The sequence below is a fragment of the Arachis ipaensis genome, chromosome B7, assembly GCF_059453495.1.
Source record: "Arachis ipaensis isolate K30076 ecotype BB chromosome B7, ASM5945349v1, whole genome shotgun sequence".
In the NCBI taxonomy this organism is placed as follows: Eukaryota; Viridiplantae; Streptophyta; class Magnoliopsida; order Fabales; family Fabaceae; genus Arachis; species Arachis ipaensis.
The window spans coordinates 71,941,849-71,964,450 of NC_142442.1; the positions used below are offsets into that span (position 1 = coordinate 71,941,849).

General features: G+C 41.0%; 1 non-coding gene across 1 annotated transcript; it reads left to right on the forward strand.

The window, feature by feature from the left end:
- Window positions 1-16,090: 16,090 nt before the first annotated feature.
- Window positions 16,091-16,198, forward strand: LOC148552968 (small nucleolar RNA R71). Its single transcript, XR_015892728.1, has one exon. It is a non-coding gene; the product is annotated as a small nucleolar RNA R71 (small nucleolar RNA).
- The last annotated feature ends 6,404 nt before the right edge of the window (window positions 16,199-22,602 follow it).

Consider the following 22,602-nt stretch of genomic DNA (forward strand, 5'->3'; position numbering starts at 1 on the left):
TCACTTAGCAAACACATCAAGGCATCAAATTAGATTAAAGTAAATAAAATTTAGCAATTAAGAGGCCTAAAGAGCACGTTTTCACTTTCAAGCACAATTTAGAAAGAAATCATGAAACTATGCTATTTCATTGAATAAGTGTAGGAAAAGTTGATGAAATCCACCCAAATAGAGCAATTAAATACCATAAAATGTGGATTCATCACATCCCCACACTTAAACAATAGCATGTCCTCATGCTATACTCAAGAGGAAAACAAGGGGTATTACATTTATTCAAAGCAATTAAACTACCTATATGCAATCTACCTAATGCATGCAATTACTTAGTCAAAATAAATCAATTTTCAAGAATACATATATGGACATAAGGGCTAAAGCAATCTAAATCGAGTTAAATCCATAATTGGTTAGAGTTATTGAAAAGCATTTACAAACTTTCAAGATAAGCAATGATAATAAGTGGAAACATGTAATTGAGCATTTGAACCCTCACCGGATGTGTATCTGCTCTAATCACTCAAGTGTATAGGGTCAATTCACTCATTTCTCTTCTAATCATGCTTTCTAAGATTTGTTTTTCATCTAACAATCAACACTTATTCAATGTATGCATACAAGTATCATGAGGGATTTTCCATAGGTTGTAATGGGGTTAGGGTAAAGGTAAGTGTTTATACCCTGGGTCGAGCTGTCCGACCCGGGATGTTCTACGGAACAGCGACCGACCTCTTCAGGTCAGACTATCTGACCTCTTCTCAAAGAGCTCGGCCAAATTGACAGGAAAGCCCAATAAAGGGCCCGGATAGAGGAACACGACCCAAATCCAAAGGCAGCCCAAGCCTATAGAGATAAGAGCGGCTCCCTTGAAGATAAGATGATCTCACTCAAAGATAAGATAAGATAAGATAAGATAACTAACTTATCTTATCTAGGAAGGTCACTCTACACCATTATAAATACACTGGAGCATCCATGTATAACTAATACTCTGATTCTACTAAAAAAACCTGCTTAATACCCTTGCTAACTTAAGCATCGGAGTCCCTTGAAGGTACCACCACCCTCCAGTGACAAAGGATCAGCAGCATAGCCAATCCAACAAGTCGGACATGGCCGCTCCGGTCACCATCCACCAGCCGGACACGTCAGCTCTGACCAGCACAGAAGATCTTGTCCGAGATCGACCTACAGTTTCAGGTAACCCTCGGCACATTGGCGCCGTTGCCGGGGAACCTGGAAGTCATCCCCTCACCATGGCGGACAATCTTGACAACATCCGCGACTCTGATCTAGAAGACAGGACACCACACAAAAACACAGATACTACACCAAAAGATACTCCTCAACCTAACAAAGACAAAAATTCGCCAAACGCGGAAGCCATGGAGGCACTTCAAAACTGCCTAAAATAACTCGAAAAAGAGGTGGAGCATCAACGAGAAGCTGAGAGAGACCTACAAAGGGAAGTTAGGCGATGCCGCGAGTTAGAGAACAAATTCCTAAAACCTGAAGTATATCTCAAGGCCAAAAATACTCGATCCAAGCACGAAGATGACTCCCGTAAGGACCAAGACCCATTCACCAAAGAGATCATGAGGACCAAAATCCCAAAGGACTTCAAACTTCCCGACATGACTTTATACGATGGCACAGCAGATCCCGTCCATCATCTCAGTAATTTCAGAAGTAGAATGTACCTCATCGACGCCTCAGATGCAGTTCGCTGCAAAGCCTTCCCGACCACTTTAACAAAGACAACAATTAGATGGTTCGACAATCTACCCCCTATGTCCATCTCAAGCTTCGACGACTTAGCCAAGAAGTTTCTGGCCAGATTCTCCATCCAAAAAGACAAAGCTAAGCACGCCCCTAGTCTATTAGGAATCAAGCAAGGAGATCGGGAAAGTCTCCGCAGCTACATGGAAAGATTCAACAAAGCATGTCTGGACATACAAAGCCTACCAATAGAGGCCGCCATTATGGGTCTCATCAATGGCTTGTAAGAGGGACCTTTTAGCCAATCTATATCGAAAAAACATCCTACATCTCTGAACAAAGTGCAAGAACGAGCAGAGAAGTACATCAACATGGAGGAAAACTCTCGACTAGGAGAGACCTCAAAATCCGGATTCTCCTACTCCTCCCGAGATAAGAATAAAGAGTCCAAAAAGAAAGAAGACAACATGGGGAAAAAATAAAAAAATACCACAATTACACCCTTCTTCGGGTGTCCCTTGTGGATATCTACAGAGAAGTTTGCCATACTGAAAAAATACCCCCAGCTCGACCACTCAAAAGCAAAAAAGGCGGAGGAAATCGGACTGAATATTGTGAATACCATCGAATCCGTGGACATTCCACCAACGAATGCTTTGACTTAAAAAATGTCATAGAGAAATTGGTAAGAGAAGGGAAATTAGATCGGTACCTAGCCAACCGAGTCGATGAGCAAAGAAAAAGAAGAAGGGACGAAGATGTCGGACGAACTGAGCGATCACCTCGTACACCAGAGAGACACGTCCACATGATACACAGAGGATTTGTGGGAGGAGGAATCTCCAAATCATCTCGCAAAAGATATCTTAAAGAAGTATATCATGTCGAGGGAAAAGAGGAAGCACCCGACATCCCCACAATTACTTTTACCAAAGAGGACGCATCCGGCATCATTTCAGGGCACGACGATCCCATGGTCATCACTATCATACTGGAAAATGCATATCTCCACCGCACACTGGTAGACCAAGGAAGCTCCGCCGACATCCTGTTGAAAACTGCCTTCGACAAACTCGGCATGAAAGAAAAAGAACTCAGAGCATATCCGAATAGCCTGTTCGAACTGGGGGACACTCCAGTTCAGCCACTTGGATACATCTCACTACACACGACCTTTGGAAAAGGAAACCAGTCAAGAACACTCAAGATAGACTACATCGTGGTCGACGTAAGTTCAGCCTACAATGCCTTAATAGGTCGGACAACATTAAATTAGCTCGGCGCAGTAGTCTCGACTCCACATCTATGCATGAAGTTCCCAACTACAGAAGGGATAGCTACAATAAGAGCAGACCAGAAGACGGCGCGCCGCTGTTACAACGAAAGTCTAAACCTCAGAGGCAGAGGAGAAGAATTCCACACCATCGAACTCGGTGGAGTTCAGAGGCGGGAAGAACTCCGCCCACAACCCGAAGGTGAAGTAGAAAAAGTCCAGATCGGAGATATCCCGGACAAAACAACCAATATCGGTACAATCCTAAAAGGAGACACAAAAGAATCACTCATACAGTTGTTACGAGATAACGTCGACCTCTTTGCATGGAAGGCTGCAGACATGCCAGGCATAGACCCCAAGTTAATGTGCCACAAGCTAGCAGTCTACCCAAGATCTCGGCCAATACAACAGAGACGTAGAAAGCTCAGACCAGAACGATCCCAAGCTGTGGAAGAATAGGTACAAGCTCTACTGGAGGCAGGATTCATAAGAGAAGTCAAGTACCCACTATGGCTAGCTAACATCATCTTGGTGAAGAAATCAAATGGGAAGTGGCGGATATGCACCGACTACACTGATCTCAACAAAGCCTGCCCAAAAGATCATTAACCACTCCCAAGTATCGACGCTCTAGTGGATGCCTCCTCCGGATATAAATACCTCTCGTTTATGGACGCATATTCGGGATACAATCAAATCCCGATGTACCCACCCGACCAAGAAAAAACTTTATTCTTAACCCCAAAAGCAAACTACTGCTACATCGTCATGCCTTTTGGACTTAAAAACGCAGGAGCTACTTACCAGAGATTAATGAATAAGGTCTTTACGGATCACATCGGAAAAATCATGGAAGTCTATGTGGACGACATGTTAGTAAAGACACAAAGTGAAGAGACATTACTGTTCAACCTCACCCAAGTATTCAACACTATAAGAAAGCATGGCATGCGACTTAATCCTGCAAAATGCACCTTCGCAGTAGAAGATGGCAAATTCTTGGGTTTTATGCTCACACAAAGAGGAATCGAGGCAAATCCAGATAAATGCCAGGCCATCCTCGATATGAAGAGCCTGACTTGCGTCAAAGAGGTACAACAACTCAATGGAAGATTGGCAGCCTAGTCCAGATTTCTAGCGGGATCAGCAATAAGATCTCTCCCCTTCTATGCTACTCTAAGGAAGGGAAAGAGGTTCGAATGGACAATGGAGTGCGAACAGGCCTTCCAAGATTTCAAAAAGTTCATGGGACAACCTCCTATCCTAACTCGACCACGGGAAGGAGAACCCCTTGTATTATACCTCGCAGTAGGAAGTCGGGCAGTAGCCTCAGCATTGGTCCGAGAAAACGACAGTGGGCAAGAACCTGTATACTTCATTAGCAAGGCACTACAAGGATCCGAGCTGAACTACCAAAAAATATAAAAATTCGCCTATGCTCTCATATTAACATCTCGATGACTTCGTCCATATTTGAAAGCCCACAACATCAGGGTTTGGACCAATCAGCCAATAAAAAGCATTCTGTAGAAAACAGATTTAGCAGGAAGAATCTTACAATAGGCAGTCGAGTTGTCTGAATTCGACCTTCAATACGAAGCTCGGACAGCCATCAAATCCCAATATTTGGCTGACTTCATTGCAGAATTTACAGACACCCCGGAAATCCCTACAGAATGGAATCTCTATGTAGACGGTTCCTCAAACAAAACTGGAAGCAATGCGGGTGTGATAATTGAAAGCGATTAGGGAACCTAAATCAAACTTTTCCTCAAATTCGGGTTCTCTGCCTCAAACAACCAAACTGAGTATGAGGCACTACTAGCTGGTTTGAAGCTGGCTAAAGAGGTTGGAGCCCAAAAGCTCATCATCTTCAGCGATTCACAGGTGGTCACTTCACAAATAACAGGGAGCTACCAAGCCAAGGATCTCACCATGAAAAAGTACTTGGACAAAACCAGGAAATAGCTTGGACAACTCGGGGAATATGAGGTCCGTCACATACCCCGAGAACAAAATGCCCGAGCTGATGCACTCTCAAAACTAGCCAGCACTAAACCAGGGGGCAACAATAGAAGCCTCATCCAGGAAATGCTGTAGAACCCGTCAATCTCGGAAGAAGAAAAAGTCATAGCCATAACAGGTCTGGATCAAGGATGGATGACTCCCATAATTAACTACCTCAAAATAGAAACACTCCCCACAGATAAGAAGGAGGCAAAGATGTTAAAAAGGAAGGCACAATACTACACTATCATAAACAATACTCTATACAAAAGAGGGATTTCAATACCATTGTTAAAATGTATACCGACTTCCAACACAAAGGAAGTTTTAGAAGAAGTACACAGTGGCATCTGTGGCAATCATCTCGGAGCACAGGCACTTGCCAAAAAAGTACTCCGGGCCGGATTCTATTGGCCAACTCTACAAAAAAAGCCACAGGATTCGTAAAGACGTGTCTACCATGTCAGAAACATGCCAACTTTCACATCGCCCCGCCAGAGGAGCTCATCAGCGTAACCTCACCCTGGCCATTCGCAAAATGGGGACTCGACCTTCTCGGACCTTTCCCTCAGGGATCAAGACAAGTCAAATTCCTCATAGTAGGGGTAGACTACTTCACAAAATGGATCGAGGCAGAACCTCTAGCTAACGCCACTGCTCAAAGAAGTCGAAAATTCCTATATAGAAATATTGTCACAAGGTTCGGGGTTCTATACTCCATCACCACAGACAATGGCACCCAATTTACAAATGCAGGCTTCAGAAAGTTAGTGGCCGACTTGAACATAAAACACCAATTCACTTCCGTAGAACATCCCCAGGCCAATGGACAAGCCAAAGCTGCCAACAAAGTCATATTGGTTGGGCTAAAACGGAGATTACAGGACGCAAAGGGAGCCTGGGCCGAAGAGCTCCCACAAGTCCTATGGGCATACCGAACAATGCCACATTCCACCACAAAGGAATCACCCTTCCGATTAGCTTATGGAATGGAGGCAATGATCCCAGTGGAGATTGAAGAAGGGTCACCCAGAGTGATCCACTATAATGAAGAAGCCAACTCCCAACTTCAAAGGGAAGAACTCGACCTACTTCCAAAATCCGAGAAAGAGCTCGGATCAGGGAAGAGGCATTGAAACGTCGAATGGCTTCGAGATACAATCAAAAGGTAGTGCCGCGAAGTTTTGCTGAGAACGACCTCATCCTAATCCGAAATGATATCGGAACAACTCGACCTGGAGAAGGAAAGCTGGCAGCAAATTGGAAAAGACCCTACCGAGTCATAGAAGTACTTGGAAAAGGCTACTACAGACTGTCCGAACTCGAAGGACGAGAGCTTCCTAGGTCATGGCACGCCTGCAACCTAAGAAGGTACTATAGTTAGGGGTGATAAAGGATCTTAGGCGCACTCTTTTTCCTGAAAGGGTTTTTTAATGAGGTGCCAAGCCAAGACCTACAAATTGCCCGAGTTAGAGGGATAAAACCCCCCACATGTATATATCTGCATTTTCTTTTGAATAAAAATTTTTTAGATCTTCTACAAATTCTCAAGACGCATTAATCTGAAACGCTACAAATTCATTGCCCGATTATAAAGCTACAGATCGGCAGAAAGTGAAAATCAAATTCACTGCACGATCACGATAAAGACCAACAAAGATGAAAACCAAATTCATCAAAAGGTCGACCAAACAGGGATTAAACCCAACTTCTACAAAATTGGCAAAGATGAAAACAGAATAATGCAAGAATTTATCAAAAGTGATCCATAGAAAGGACTTGACGAGGTCTTAATAAAATGGATTGCTAAAAATAACTTAAAGACCGGCCGACGTAAAGAAGTCGGACCAGTTGACCACAATAACCAAAGTTATAAAAAGTAAATCCCTGGAAAGAGGTCTGGCCAACCCTATAAAAGAGGATTACTAAAATAACTTAGAAGGGCCCGACATGATGAAGTCGGCCCAGAACATAAAGTTATAAAAGTAATCCCTGAAAGAGACCTGAACAAGGTCCAAAAAAGAGGATTACTAAAATAACTTAGAAGGGCCCGACATGATGAAGTTGGCCCAGAACATAAAGTTATAAAAGTAATCCCTAAAAGAGACATGAACAAGGTCCAAAAAAGAGGATAATTAAAATAACTTAGAAGGGTCCGACATGATGAAGTCAGCCCAGAACATAAAGTTATAAAATTAATCCCTAAAAGAGACCTGAACAAGGTCCAAAAAAGAGGATTATTAAAATAACTTCGAAAGGCCCGACATGATGAAGTCGGCCTAGAACATAAAGTTATAAAGTAATCCCTAAAAGAGACCTGACAAAGTTCCAAAAAGAGGATTACTAGAAATAACTTAGCAGGGACCGACATGATGAAATCAGACTCCCACAAACGTTATAAAAGTAATCCTTAAAAGAGACTTAACAAAGGTCCAAATAAAACGGATTACTAGAAATAACTTCAAACCGAAGTGGGGAAGTCGGCATACAAGTTGAACCCAAACATCCACAACCTCAAAAGAATCAAGCCACAAGCATGAAAATACAAAGACAAATCACAAGAGGTCGGCCAACAAAGCTCTAACACTCCCAAAAACCTAAAAAGGTATCAGACAGATGCAGACAAACATGTTATGCAAAACACAAGTTATAATAATAACAAACTCAAGAGGCTACCAAAAGTCACCCCCAAGAGCTTGAGAAACTACTTTGTTTTTCAAAATAAAGTTGCTAAACAAGCAACTAAAAGAGTATCAAAAAGTCAGAACCAATTACAAAATATAAAAAGTTACACAAACATCCAGAATAATCATTAAGGATCTGAAGACTTCTCAGCTGCATCAGCACGGGGTGAAGGAGGTCGAGTTTGAAGAGGCACCGCATCCACTGTCCCATCATCCCGGTTCAAAAGTTGGCAATCATGATCCGAATGACCAACCTCAGATGAAGGAATTGAAGAAGTCGGCGCAACAGAAATTTTGGCGGCAGGCACAGGAGGAGGTTCGACATCATTATCATCAGGGTCATCAGGGACAATCTTACCGTCCAAACTGAAGAGAGTAAGGTCAAGCTCGGGTGCAAGAACCCGAACCTGCTCCTTCAGGTTCTCATAAGCAGCAGTTACGCTGCCTACAAGGTGACCCTGGAGCTCGGCATAATCAGCCCGGGCAGACTCCAAATGATCCCTGAGACGCATCATCTCTCTATAGGTCGTGACATAACTCTCCTTGTGCCTCAACGCCGTATCTTTAGCCAACTTCACAGAAGCTGCCAAGGCAACAAAACTAGCCTTTTCACCCTCAAACTCTTTCTCTAACTTGGTCACCTTCACCTCGAGCTCCTCCTTCAAACCCTTCATTCGATCGAACTCCAACTTGGCCTCCTCCATAAAGGCCTTTGTAGCATGAAGAGGAAGATCTTGGGCAGTCCGATATAAAGCCGCCCCTATATGTGCCATTTTGACGCTGCTCCGAGTAATAAAGTCCAAATGGCAAAGGAGAGAAACATCGTCAGTAGAGATGGTGCCATAAGGACCAATTTGCTGGTTTACAAACTCGACGGCATCAAAATCAGGGGCATCAAGGTTAAAGGGCTCAGCTGTCTTCTGCTTTTTCGGTGGAAGAGCACCAGAGGTAGCGACAGAAGCCTGTGGAGGATCAACCAAACGAACCCGAGGAGTAGGGATCATCCTCCTCGGTCCAGGAGAGCTCGGTACGGATGGCTTTGAATGAACTTGAGAGGACCCCTCCCCAGCCATCTTGGCCGAGATGTTCTGAGCTGCAGTAGCTTTCCTCGCCTTCTTAAAGGCCTTCATAGATTCATTATTTTTCACCATATCTGGAAAAAAACACAAAGATTGTTACAAATTGAGAGAAAAAGAACAAAGCTCGACAAAAAAGGAAACAAAACGAAAACAAGATAAGACGACCACTACCCAGCTCAGCTCAAAGAAGCGAAGGATCCCCTAAAAACCTTTTTGTGTCAAGATAAGGAGGCTGTCCCCAGTTCTCCTCCAACACGTTAACAAAGGCCTGTTCGACCTCATCCAATATCTCCCACGTATACCTCGACACTACAACATTCTTTTGCCACTCTAAGGGAAAGGTAGGCTCGTTGTTCTCATCCAGAAAAAAGGGACGAGCTCCTTCAACAGCTCGAACCTTAAAGAAATAATTCTTGAAATCTCTAAAAGACTCATCATACATCGAAAAAACTTTTTTTCCTTGGGAAGACCAAAAAGAAACCCAGGAAGCTTTCTTTTTGGCAAAAATCCCAGGCTTGGTCAAAACAAAAAGGTAAAGAAAGAGAGTTTGAGAAGGCTTAACATCCAATTCCTGACACAACAACTAGAAAATCTTAACAAAACCCCATGAATTCGGATGAAGTTGCGATGGAGACTGGTGCACGAAATTGTGATCATCAATGGCGCCATCAACATGGTACGCTCAATTGTAATCTCAACTTTTTATCACAACTTCGCACAACTAACCAGCAAGTGCACTGGGTCGTCCAAGTAATAAACCTTACGCGAGTAAGGGTCGATCCCACGGAGATTGTTGGTATGAAGCAAGCTATGGTCATCTTGTAAATCTCAGTCAGGCGGATATAGAATGGTTATGGAGTTTTCGAATATTAATAATAAAACAGGGATAGAAATACTTATGTAAATCCTTGGTGAGAATTTCAGATAAATGCATGGAGATGCTTTCGTCCCTCTAAACCTCTGCTTTCCTGCAGTCTTCGTCCAATCAGTCTTACTCCTTTCTATGGCTGGCTTTATGTAAGGACATCACCGTTGTCAATGGCTACTTTTGATCCTCTCTGGAAAATGGTCCGATGCGCTGTCACTGCATGGCTAATCGTCTGGAGGCGTCACCCTTGCCAATGGTTGTATCCTATACTCTTGTGAAAATGGTCCAAATGCTCTGTCACAGCACGGCTAATCATCTGAGGTTCTCGATCATACTGGAATAGGATTCACCCTCCTTTTGCGTCTGTCACTACGCCCAGCACTCGCGAGTTTGAAGTTCGTCACAGTCATTCAATCCCAGAGTCCTACTCGGAATACCACAGACAAGGTTTAGACTTTCCGGACTCTCATGAATGCCGCCATCAATCTAGCTTATACCACGAAGATTCTGATTAAGAGATCCAAGAGATACTCATTCAATCTTAGGTAGAACGGAAGTGGTTGTCAGGCACGCGTTCATAGGGAATGATGATGATTGTTACGTTCATCACATTCAGGTTGAATTGCAAATGAATATCTTAGAAGCGGAATATGTTGAATTGAATAGAAAACAGTAGTACTTTGCATTAATCTTTGAGGAACAGCAGAGCTCCACACCTTAATCTTTGGAGTGTAGAAACTCTACCGTTGAAAATACATAAGTGAGAGGTCCAGGCATGGACGAATGGCTAGCCCCCAAAACGAGATCACAAGATCAAAAATACAATCCAGGATGATCCGAAGATCTCAAATACAATAGTAAAAAGTCCTATTTATACTAAACTAGTTACTAGGGTTTACAGAAGTAAGTAATTGATGCATAAATCCACTTTCGGGGCCCACTTGGTGTGTGCTTGGGCTGAGCTTGAATGTTACACGTGCAGAGGCTCTTTCTGGAGTTGAACGCTAGGTTGTAACGTATTTCTGGCGTTCAACTCTGGTTTGTGACTTGTTTCTGGCGTTTAACTCCAGATAGCAGCGTAGAACTGGTGTTCAACGCCTTTTTACGTCATCTAAACTCGGTCAAAGTTTGGACTATTATACATTTCTGGAAAGCCCTGGATGTCTACTTTCCAACGTAATTGGAAGCGCGCCATTTTGAGTTCTGTAGCTTCAGAAAATCCACTTTGAGTGCAGGGAGGTTAGAATCCAACAGCATCAGCAGTCCTTCTTCTACCTCTGAATCTGATTTTTGCTCAAGTCCCTCAATTTCAGCCAGAAAATACCTGAAATCATAGAAAAACACACAAACTCATAGTAAAGTCTAGAAATGTGAATTTAACCTAAAAACTAATGAAAACATCCCTAAAAGTAACTAGATTCTACTAAAAACATACTAAAAACAATGCCAAAAAACGTATAAATTATCCGCTCATCACAACACCAAACTTAAATTGTTGCTTGTCCCCAAGCAACTGAAAATCAAATAGGATAAAAAGAAGAGAATATACTATAAATTCTAAACTATCAATGAAACATAGCTCCAATTAAATAAGCGGGACTTGTAGCTTTTTGCCTCTTGAATAGTTTTGGCATCTCACTTTATCCATTGAAGTTCAGAATGATTGGCATCTATAGGAACTCAGAGTTCAGATAGTGTTATTGATTCTCCTAGTTCAGTATGATGATTCTTGAACACAGCTATTTTATGAGTCTTGGCCGTGGCCCTAAGCACTTTGTTTTCTAGTATTACCACCGGATACATAAATGCCACAGACACATAATTGGGTGAACCTTTTCAGATTGTGACTCAGCTTTGCTAAAGTCCCCAATTAGAGGTGTCCAGGGTTCTTAAGCACACTCTTTTTTTTGCTTTGGACCTTGACTTTAACCGCTCAGTCTCAAGTTTTCACTTGACACCTACACGCCACAAGCACATGGTTAGGGACAGCTTGGTTTAGCCGCTTAGGCCAGGATTTTATTCCTTTAGGCCCTCCTATCCACTGATGCTCAAAGCCTTGGGATCCTTTTTATTACCGTTGCCTTTTGGTTTTAAGGGTTACTGGCTTTTTGCTCTTGCCTCTTGGTTTTAAGAGCTTTTGGCTTTTTCTGCTTACTTTTGCTCTTTTTTTTCGCCTATTTTTTTTTCTTTTTTTTTTCTGCAAGCTTTGTTCTTTGCTGCTTTTTCTTGCTTCAAGAATCATTTTTATGATTTTTCAGATTATCAAATAACATGTCTCCTTGTCATCATTCTTTCAAGAGCCAACATATTTAACATTCTTAAACAACAACTTCAAAAGACATATGCACTGTTCAAGCATTCATTCAGAAAACAAGAAGCATTGTCACCACATCAATATAATTAAACTAAGTTCAAGGATAAATTCAAAACTCATGTACTTCTTGTTCTTTTGAATTAAAACATTTTTCATTTAAGAGAGGTGATGGATTCATAGGAGATTCATAACTTTAAGACAAAGTTACTAAATACTAATGATCATGTAATAAGACACAAACTTAGATAAGCACTTAACATAGAAAACGAAAAACAGAGAATGTAAGAACAAGGAATGAGTCCACCTTAGTGATGGTGGCGTTTCCTTCTTGAGGAACCAATGATGTCCTTGAGCTCTTCTATGCCTCTTCCTTGTCTTTGTTGCTCCTCCCTCATTGCTTTTTGATCTTCTCTAATTTCATGGAGGATGATGGAGTGCTCTTGATGTTCCACCCTTAATTGTCCCATGTTGGAACTTAATTCTCCTAGGGAGGTGTTGATTTGCTCCCAATAGTTTTGTGAAGGAAAATGCATTTGAGGCATCTCCGGGATCTCATGGTGATGAGCTTCATGCGTCTCTTGAGATCCATGAATGGACTCTCTTGCTTGCTCCATCCTTTTCTTAGTGATGGGCTTCTCTTCCTCAATGGGAATGTCTCCTTCTATGAAAGCTCCAGCTGAGTAACATAGATGGCAAATAAGATGAGGAAAAGCTAGCCTTGCCCCAGGAGAGGGCTTTTCGGCTATTTCGTAGAGTTTAAGGGAGATGACTTCATGAACTTCTACTTCTTCTCCAATCATGATGCTATGGATCATGATGGCCCGATCCACAGTAACTTCAGATCGGTTGCTAGTGGGGATGATGGAGCGTTGTATGAACTCTAACCATCCTCTAGCTACAGGCTTGAGATCCAGTCTTCTTAGTTGAACCGGCTTGCCTTTGGAGTCAATCTTCCATTGAGCTCCTTCCACACATATGTCCATGAGGACTTGGTCCAACCTTTGATTAAAGTTGACTCTTCTAGTGTAGGGGCGTGCATCTCCTTGCATCATAGGCAAGTTGAACGCCAACCTCACATTTTCCGGACTAAAATCTAAGTATTTCCCCCGAACCATGGTGAGATAATTCTTTGGATTCGGGTTCTTACTTTAATCATGGTTCCTAGTGATCCATGCATTGGCATAGAACTCTTGAACCATTAGGATGCCGATTTGTTGGATGGGTTTTGTTAGAACTTCCCAACCTCTTCTTTGGATTTCATGTCGGATCTCCGGATACTCATTTCTCTTGAGTTTGAAAGGGACCTCGGGGATCACCTTCTTCTTGGCCACAACATCATAGAAGTGGTCTTGATGGGCTTTGGAGATGAATCTTTCCATCTCCCATGACTCGAAGGTGGAAGCTTTTGTCTTCCCTTTCCCTTTTCTAGAGGATTCTCCGGTCTTAGGTGCCATCAATGGTAATGGAAAAACAAAAAGCTTATGCTTTTACCACACCAAACTTAGAATATTGCTCGCCCTCGAGCAAGAGAAGAAAGAATAGATGAAGAAGAAGAAGAAATGGAGGTGAAGGAGAGAGATGTGATTCGGTCAAGAAGGGGAAGAGAGGGTTGTGTTGTGTGAAAATGAGGGAGAATGGAGGGCTATATATAGGGAAGGGAGGGGGGTAAGGTTCGGCCATAAGGGTGGGTTTGGGTGGGAAATTGATTTTGAATTTTTGAAGGTGGGTGGAGTTTATGAGGTAGGTTTATGGGGAAGAGTGGATGGATGTGAGTGGTGAAGTGGAGATAGGGAAGAGAGATTGAGGTGATTGGTGAAGAGTTTTGGGGAAGAGTGTTTATGTGATTGTGTGAAAGAGGGATGAAAAGAAGTGAGTGGAGGTAGGTGGGGATCCTGTGGGGTCCACAGATCCTGAGGTGATCCTGTGGGGTCCACAGATCCTGAGGTGTTCAAGGATTTACAACCTTGCACCAAATTAGGCATGCAAAATGCCCTTGCACACAACTCTGGGCATTCAGCGCCAGATTGGTGCTTGTTCTGGGCGTTGAACGCCCATTTGTTGCCCATTTCTGGCGTTGAACGCCAGAACCATGCTTGTTCTGGGCGTTCAGCGCTAGCTCTTCTCCAGGGTGCAATTCTGGCGTTCAAACACCCAGATGCTGCCCATTTTGGGCATTCAGCGCCAGAACCATGCTCTGTTCTGGCGTTGAACGCCAGCCAGATGCTTCTTACTGGCGTTTAAACGCCAGTGAGATCCTCCTCCAGGGTGTGATTTTTCTTCTGCTGTTTTTGATTCTGTTTTCAATTTTTTTATTTATTTTGTAACTCCACATGATCATGTACCTAATAAAACATGAAAAACCATGAAAATAAAAATTAGATAAAAATTGGGTTGCCTCCCAACAAGCGCTTCTTTAATGTCAATAGCTTGACAGTGGGCTCTCATGGAGCCTCACAGATGTTCAGAGCATTGTTGAGACTTCCCAACACCAAACTTAGAGTTTGGATATGGGAGTTCAACACCAAACTTAGAGTTTGGTTGTGGCCTCCCAACACCAAACTTAGAGTTTGACTGTGGGGGCTCTGGTTGACTCTGTTTTGAGAGAAGCTTTTTATGCTTCCTCTCCATGTTTATAGAAGGGTAACCTTGAGTTGTAAACACAAGGGAGTCCCCATTCAATTGAAGGACTAATTCACCTCTGTCAACATCAATTACAGCTCTTGCTGTGGCTAGGAAGGGTCTTCCAAGGATGATGGATTCATCCTCATCCCTCCCAGTATCTAGGACTATGAAATCAGCAGGGATGTAAAGGCCTTCAACCTTTACTAACACGTCCTCTACTTGTCCATAAGCCTATTTTCTTGAATTGTCTACCATCTCTAATGAGATTTTAGCAGCTTGCACCCCAAAGATTCCCAGTTTCTCTATTACAGAGAGAGGCATGAGGTTTATCCCTGAACCAAGGTCACACAGAGCCTTATCAAAGATCATGTTGCCTATGGTACAAGGTATTATGAACTTTCCAAGATCCTGTTTCTTCTGAGGCAATGTCAGTTGATCCAGATCACTTAGTTCATTGGTGAACAAGGGAGGTTCATCTTCCCAAGTCTCAATACCAAATAATTTGGCATTCAGCTTCATGATTGCACCAAGGTACTTGGTAACTTGCTCTTCAGTAACATCCTCATTCTCTTCAGAAGATGAATACTCGTCAGAGCTCATGAAGGGCATAAGGAGGTTTAATGGAATCTCTATGGTCTCTAGATGAGTCTCAGATTCCTTTGGTTCCTCAGAGGAAAACTCCTTATTGATCACTGGGCGTCCCAGGAGGTCTTCCTCACTGGGATTCACGTCCTCTCCTTCCCTTACAGGTTCGGCCATGGTGATCAATTCAATGGCCTTGCACTCTCCTTTTGGATTCTCTTCTGTATTGCTTGGGAGAGTACTAGGAGGGATTTCAGTGATCCTTTTACTCAGCTGGCCCACTTGTGCTTCCAAATTTCTAATGGAAGACCTTGTTTCATTCATGAAACTCACAGTGGCCTTGGACAGATCAGAGACTAAGTTTGCTAAATTAGAGGTTTTTTGTTCAGAGTTCTCTGTCTGTTGCTGAGTGGATGATGGAAAAGGCTTGCTATTGCTAAACCTGTTTCTTCCACCATGATTAAAGCCTTGTTGAGGCTTTTGTTGATCCTTCCATGAGAAATTTGGATGATTTCTCCATGATGAGTTATAGGTGTTTCCATAAGGTTCACCTAAGTAATTTACCTCTGCTATTGCAGGGTTCTCAGGATCATAGGCCTCTTCTTCAGAAGGTGCCTCTTGAGTACTGTTGGATGTAGCTTGCATTCCATTCAGACTCTGAGAAATCCTATTGACTTGCTGAGTCAATATTTTATTCTGAGCCAATATGGCATTCAGAGTATCAATTTCAAGAACTCCCTTCTTCATAGGCGTCCCATTACTCACAGGATTCCTCTCAGAAGTGTACATGAACTGGTTATTAGCAACCATGTCAATGAGTTCTTGAGCTTCTGCAGGCATTTTCTTTAGGTGAATGGATCCACCTGCAGAAGTATCCAATGACATCTTAGCTAATTCAGACAGACCATCATAGAATATATCCAGGATGGTCTATTCTAAAAGCATGTCAGAAGGACACTTTTTGGTTAGTCCTTTGTATCTCTCCCAAGCTTCATAGAGGGATTCACCTTCTTTCTGTCTGAAGGTCTGAACATCCACTCTAAGCTTACTCAGCTTTTGAGGAGGAAAGAACTTGGCTAAGAAAGCCTTGACCAGCTTATGTCTCTTACAGCAAAAGGGAAAAGCATGAGCCTGTAGACTTCAGGATCTACTCCATTAGTCTTAACAGTATCACATATCTACAAGAATTCAGTTAAGAACTGAAAAGGATCTTCAGATGGAAGTCCATGAAACTTGCAGTTCTGCTGCATCAGAGAAACTAATTGAGGTTTCAGCTCAAAATTGTTTGCTCCAATGGCAGGGATGGAGATGCTTCTTCCATGTAAATTGGAATTAGGTGCAGTGAAGTCACCAAGCATCCTCCTTGCATTATTATTATTTTTGGCTGCCATCTCCTCTTTCTGTTCGAAAATTTCTGAAAGGTGCATGCTGGATTGTTGTAATTTAGCTTCTCTTAGTTTCCTCTTCAAAGTCCTTTCTGGTTCTGGATCTGCTTCAACAAGAATATTCTTGTTCTTGCTCCTGCTCATATGGAAAAGAGGGAACAGAAAGATAATAATAATAGGGATCCTTTTTACCCAGGTATAGAGGTCCCTGTGTGAGTAGAAGAAAAGAAGAAGAGAAGAAAAGAAGAAGGGAAAATCTGAACTCAGAGAGAGAGAGGGAGAATTTTCGAAAATTATTTTTGAAAAAGAGTTAGTGATTTTCGAAAATAGTTTTTGAAAAAGGTTAGTAATTTTCGAAATTTAAAATAAAAAATTAAAATAATTAGTTAATTAAAAAGAAAATTTGAAAAAGAGGAAGGTATTTTCGAAAATTAGAGAGAGAGAGAGTTAGTTAGGTAGTTTTGAAAAAGATAAGAAACAAACAAAAAGTTAGTTAGTTAGTTGAAACAAATTTGAAAATCAATTTTGAAAAGATAAGAAGATGAGAAGTTAGAAAATATATTTTAAAATCAAATTTTTGAAAAAGATAAGATAAGAAGATATTTTTGAAAAGATATGATTGAAATTAGTTTTGAAAAAGATTTGATTTTTAAAATCACAATTAATGACTTGATTCACAAGAAATCACAAGATATGATTCTAGAACTCAAAGTTTGAATCTTTCTTAACAAGTAAGTAACAAACTTGAAATTTTTGAATCAAAATATTAATTGATGATGTTATTTTCAAAAATTATGTGATAAAGATAAGAAAAAGATTTTTGAAAAATATTTTTAAAAATTTTCGAAAATAAATAAGAAAAGTGAAAAAGATTTGATTTTTGAAAAAGATTTTGAAAAAGATAAGATTTTTAAATTGAAAATTTGATTTGACTCATAAAAACAACTAGATTTTAAAATTTTTTGAAAAAGTCAAATCTAATTTTCGAAATTTTAAGAGAAAAAAAGGAAAAGATATTTTTTTGATTTTTGAATTTTTAATGATGAGAGAGAAAAACATGAAAATGATGCAATGCATAAAAATTTTGGATCAAAACAATGAATGCATGCAAGAATGCTATGAATGTCAAGATGAACACCAAGAACACTATGAAGATCATGATGAACATCAAGAACTTATTTTTGAAAATTTTATATGCAAAGAAAACATGCAAGACACCAAACCTAAAAATTTTTCATGTATAGACACTATGGATGCAAGAATGCATATGAAAAACAAGAAAAGACACATATCATGAAAACATCAAGATCAAACAAGAAGACTTACCAAGAACAACTTGAAGATCATGAAGAACACTACGAATGCATGAATTTTTCGAAAAATGCAAGATGAATATGCAATTGACACCAAACTTTCAACTTGACTCAAGACTCAAACAAGAAACATGAAATATTTTTTATTTTTATGATTTTATGATTTTTTTGTATTTTCTTTTAATTTTTTCGAAAATCATTTTGAAAAAGAAAAATAAGGATTCCAAAATTTTTAATATGAATTCCAGGAATCTTGCAATCTTAGTCTAAAGCTCCAATCAAAGGGTCAGGCATGGCTTAATAGCCAGCCAAGCTCTATCATGTAAATTACATCTATTGAGGTGATTAGTTGAAGACCAGTCCCAAAGCAGTTTGGGTATGGCTTTACAGCCAGATAGGATTCAACATGTTTCATGAAACACTAGAATTCATTCTTAAAAATTCTGAAGAAAAATATATTTTTGAAAAGATTTTTTTTTTAAATTTTTTCGAAAATAAAGGGGAAAATTTTTTTGAAAGATTTTTGAAAACTTTTTGAAAATAAAACAAAAAAGAAAATTACCTAATCTGAGCAACAAGATGAACCGTCAGTTGTCCAAACTCGAACAATCCCCGGCAACGGCACCAAAAACTTGGTGCACGAAATTGTGATCCCCGGCAACGGCGCCGAAAACTTGGTGCACGAAATTGTGATCATCAATGGCGCCATCAACATGGTACGCTCAATTGTAATCTCAACTTTTTATCACAACTTCGCACAACTAACCAGCAAGTGCACTGGGTCGTCCAAGTAATAAACCTTACGCGAGTAAGGGTCGATCCCACGGAGATTGTTGGTATGAAGCAAGCTATGGTCATCTTGTAAATCTCAGTCAGGCGGATATAGAATGGTTATGGAGTTTTCGAATATTAATAATAAAACAGGGATAGAAATACTTATGTAAATCCTTGGTGAGAATTTCAGATAAATGCATGGAGATGCTTTCGTCCCTCTAAACCTCTGCTTTCCTGTTGTCTTCGTCCAATCAGTCTTACTCCTTTCTATGGCTGGCTTTATGTAAGGACATCACCGTTGTCAATGGCTACTTTTGATCCTCTTTGGAAAATGGTCCGATGCGCTGTCACTGCATGGCTAATCGTCTGGAGGCGTCACCCTTGCCAATGGCTGCATCCTATCCTCTTGTGAAAATGGTCCAAATGCTCTGTCACAGCACGGCTAATCATCTGAGGTTCTCGATCATACTGGAATAGGATTCACCCTCCTTTTGCGTCTGTCACTACGCCCAGCACTCGCGAGTTTGAAGTTCGTCACAGTCATTCAATCCCAGAGTCCTACTCGGAATACCACAGATAAGGTTTAGACTTTCCGGACTCTCATGAATGCCGCCATCAATCTAGCTTATACCACGAAGATTCTGATTAAGAGATCCAAGAGATACTCATTCAATCTTAGGTAGAACGGAAGTGGTTGTCAGGCACGTGTTCATAGGGAATGATGATGATTGTCACGTTCATCACATTCAGGTTGAATTGCGAATGAATATCTTAGAAGCGGAATAAGTTGAATTGAATAGAAAACAGTAGTACTTTGCATTAATCTTTGAGGAACAGCAGAGCTCCACACCTTAATCTTTGGAGTGTAGAAACTCTACCGTTGAAAATACATAAGTGAGAGGTCCAGGCATGGCCGAATGGCCAGCCCCCAAAACGAGATCACAGGATCAAAAATACAATCCAGGATGATCCAAAGATCTCAAATACAATAGTAAAAAGTCCTATTTATACTAAACTAGTTACTAGGGTTTACAGAAGTAAGTAATTGATGCATAAATCCACTTCTGGGGCCCACTTGGTGTGTGCTTGGGCTGAGCTTGAATGTTACACGTGCAGAGGCTCTTTCTGGAGTTGAACGCCAGGTTGTAATGTATTTCTGGCGTTCAACTCTGGTTTGTGACTTGTTTCTGGCGTTTAACTCCAGACAGCAGCATAGAACTGGCGTTCAACGCCCTTTTACGTCATCTAAACTCGGTCAAAGTATGGACTATTATATATTGCTGGAAAGCCCTAGATGTCTACTTTCCAACGCAATTAGAAGCGCACCATTTTGAGTTCTGTAGCTCCAGAAAATTTACTTTGAGTGCAGGGAGGTCAGAATCCAACAGCATCAGCAGTCCTTCTTCTACCTCTGAATCTGATTTTTGCTCAAGTCCCTCAATTTCAGCCAGAAAATACCTGAAATCACAGAAAAACACACAAACTCATAGTAAAGTCCAGAAATGTGAATTTAACATAAAAAATAATGAAAACATCCCTAAAAGTAACTAGATTCTACTAAAAATATACTAAAAACAATGTCAAAAAGCGTATAAATTATCCGCTCATCAGAGACACATTGCATGACCACAACAAATTGGTTTCAAAGGGAGTAAAGGGAAAGGTAATGCTCATTTGACTAAAGAAATATTCATAGGCATAAAAGAAAGGACGTTCCCCCTGGACTGAAGTCGGGAAACAGACCCTCTCATCAGAATCAGGTGCTACTAGCTCATAATTTTTCTCCTACTCTCGATTACTACAAATCCTGTGATGTTTCCTAAGCTCCACACAAAACTCAGCATTCACCACGGAAACACACATTAACACAAGGGAGTCCAACCAGTCGAACATCCCCTCGGGAACCTTAGAAGACGTCTCTATAATATTTTTGCGGGTAGACATGGCCAACTAGTCCTACAAACAAAGAAAGGAAAATGGATTACTAACCAAATAACAGCTCGGACGGTATCAAAACAATTCGGACAACATGATCTAAAGCAATACAAATAGTAAAAGGAAAGCCCCAAGATACACACCAAGGTCTAGGGGCATCCTTTGGAGGCAGTGACACAGAGCAAAGACTCAAGAAAACCTACAGAAACTAAAACAACCTAGCAAAAGACTCTAAGCAAAAAAGACACAAATCAGAGCAAGATCTCCAAGAAGACCATTATTCTCTACTAAGCTATCATAATAGAAGAAAACCTTCTCTCAATCAACACTCCGAAGAGAAAAAAGGATTGTTAAAATCATCTCGCAACTACAGTCTCAGTCTACAAAAAATATACCAAGAAAAAGCACCAAAGACGCAACCTTTTCCAGAAACGAACAAGCCATTATCTCACAGAAGCCACAAAATCAAACAGTAATGCAATAAACATGCAAAGCCAGAAAGGTAAGCCCTAATCATCAGAAATACCAAAAAGTATACATAAGGTCGAAAGAAAGCCAGAAAGATACAGGCAGGCGCAAAAACACGAAAAGGTTCAAGCTTTACAACAATGCACTCAAGCAAAAATTTTGATTTTACGAAAAAAATGAAGAAGCCAACCTAAAAGGAGAAAAGCTCTGAAGAAGTCGAAAGATGGAGGAGCGAAATTGCCCTTCAAACAAAGCACCAACAGTCACTAAACAGCGTAACGAGGAAAAACGCGAACGTGCAAAGTCTCAGGCAAAGCAGAAAAAAAGAGAGAAAAAGGGGGAAGTTACAGAGAAGAGAAAAAACCGTTTTGTGTGTGTAAAGTTCAAAATAAAAGAAGCAAGAGAAATGGAGCATTAAAAACCAATTAATGAGGGTATTAACCCTCGCACATTTCCAAGACAAAAAGGTTAAAAGCGCGCGAAGGAGAAATGCTTCACATTCAAAAGCTACAGCAAAATCGACAAAATGCTCGAGTTCGGTTTCACCATAAAAGGATTGAAGTCCTAAAACTAAAAACTCAGCCTCAAAATAGAAGACCGAGCTCGAGCAGGGGCACTGTTCATACCCTGGGTCGAGCTGTCCGACCCGGGATGTTCTACGGAACAGCGACTGACCTCTTCAGGTCAGACTATCCGACCTCTTCTCAAAGAGCTCGGCCAAATTGACAGGAAAGCCCAATAAAGGGCCCGGATAGAGGAACACGACCCAAATCCAAAGGCAGCCCAAGGCTATAGAGATAAGGGCGGCTCCCTTGAAGATAAGATGACCTCACTCAAAGATAAGATAAGATAAGATAAGATAACTAACTTATCTTATCTAGGAAGGTCACTCTACACCATTATAAATACACTGGAGCACCCAAGTATAACTCATACTCTGATTCTACTAAAAAAACCTGCTTAATACCCTTGCTAACTTAAGCATCGGAGTCCCTTGCAGGTACCACCACCCTCCGGTGACAAAGGATCAGCAGCATAGCCAATCCAACAAGTCGGACACGGCCGCTCCGGTTGCCATCCACCAGCCCGACACGTCAGCTCCGACCAGCACAGAAGATCTCGTCCGAGATCGATCTACAGTTTCAGGTAACCCTCGGAACAGTAAGGTAATATATGGTCGAGTGAGCTTCAAATTTGAATCTTTGACTAACTTAAGCTCTCACTTAACCTACATAACAACCTATACAACTCAAAGCAAGCCTAACTACCCATTCCTCACTTTTCTTACACACTCATGCATTTTCTTTTTAATCACAACTCATATGCATTGTTATTGTTACTTTACTTTGGGGCATTTTGTCCCCTTTTTATTATCTTCTTCTTCTTTTTTTTTTTTGAACATAATATATACATAATATATACAAAGGTGTCAATGTATATGGTTTAAGTATTTGATGTATGAGTATGCACCCAATTCCCAAGATTTTCAACAAAGTACAAAAATTCTACTTTTATCTCAACCAAAGTTCCCAAGCTTCCCCACACTTAGATGATATACACTCTCACTAGCCTAAGC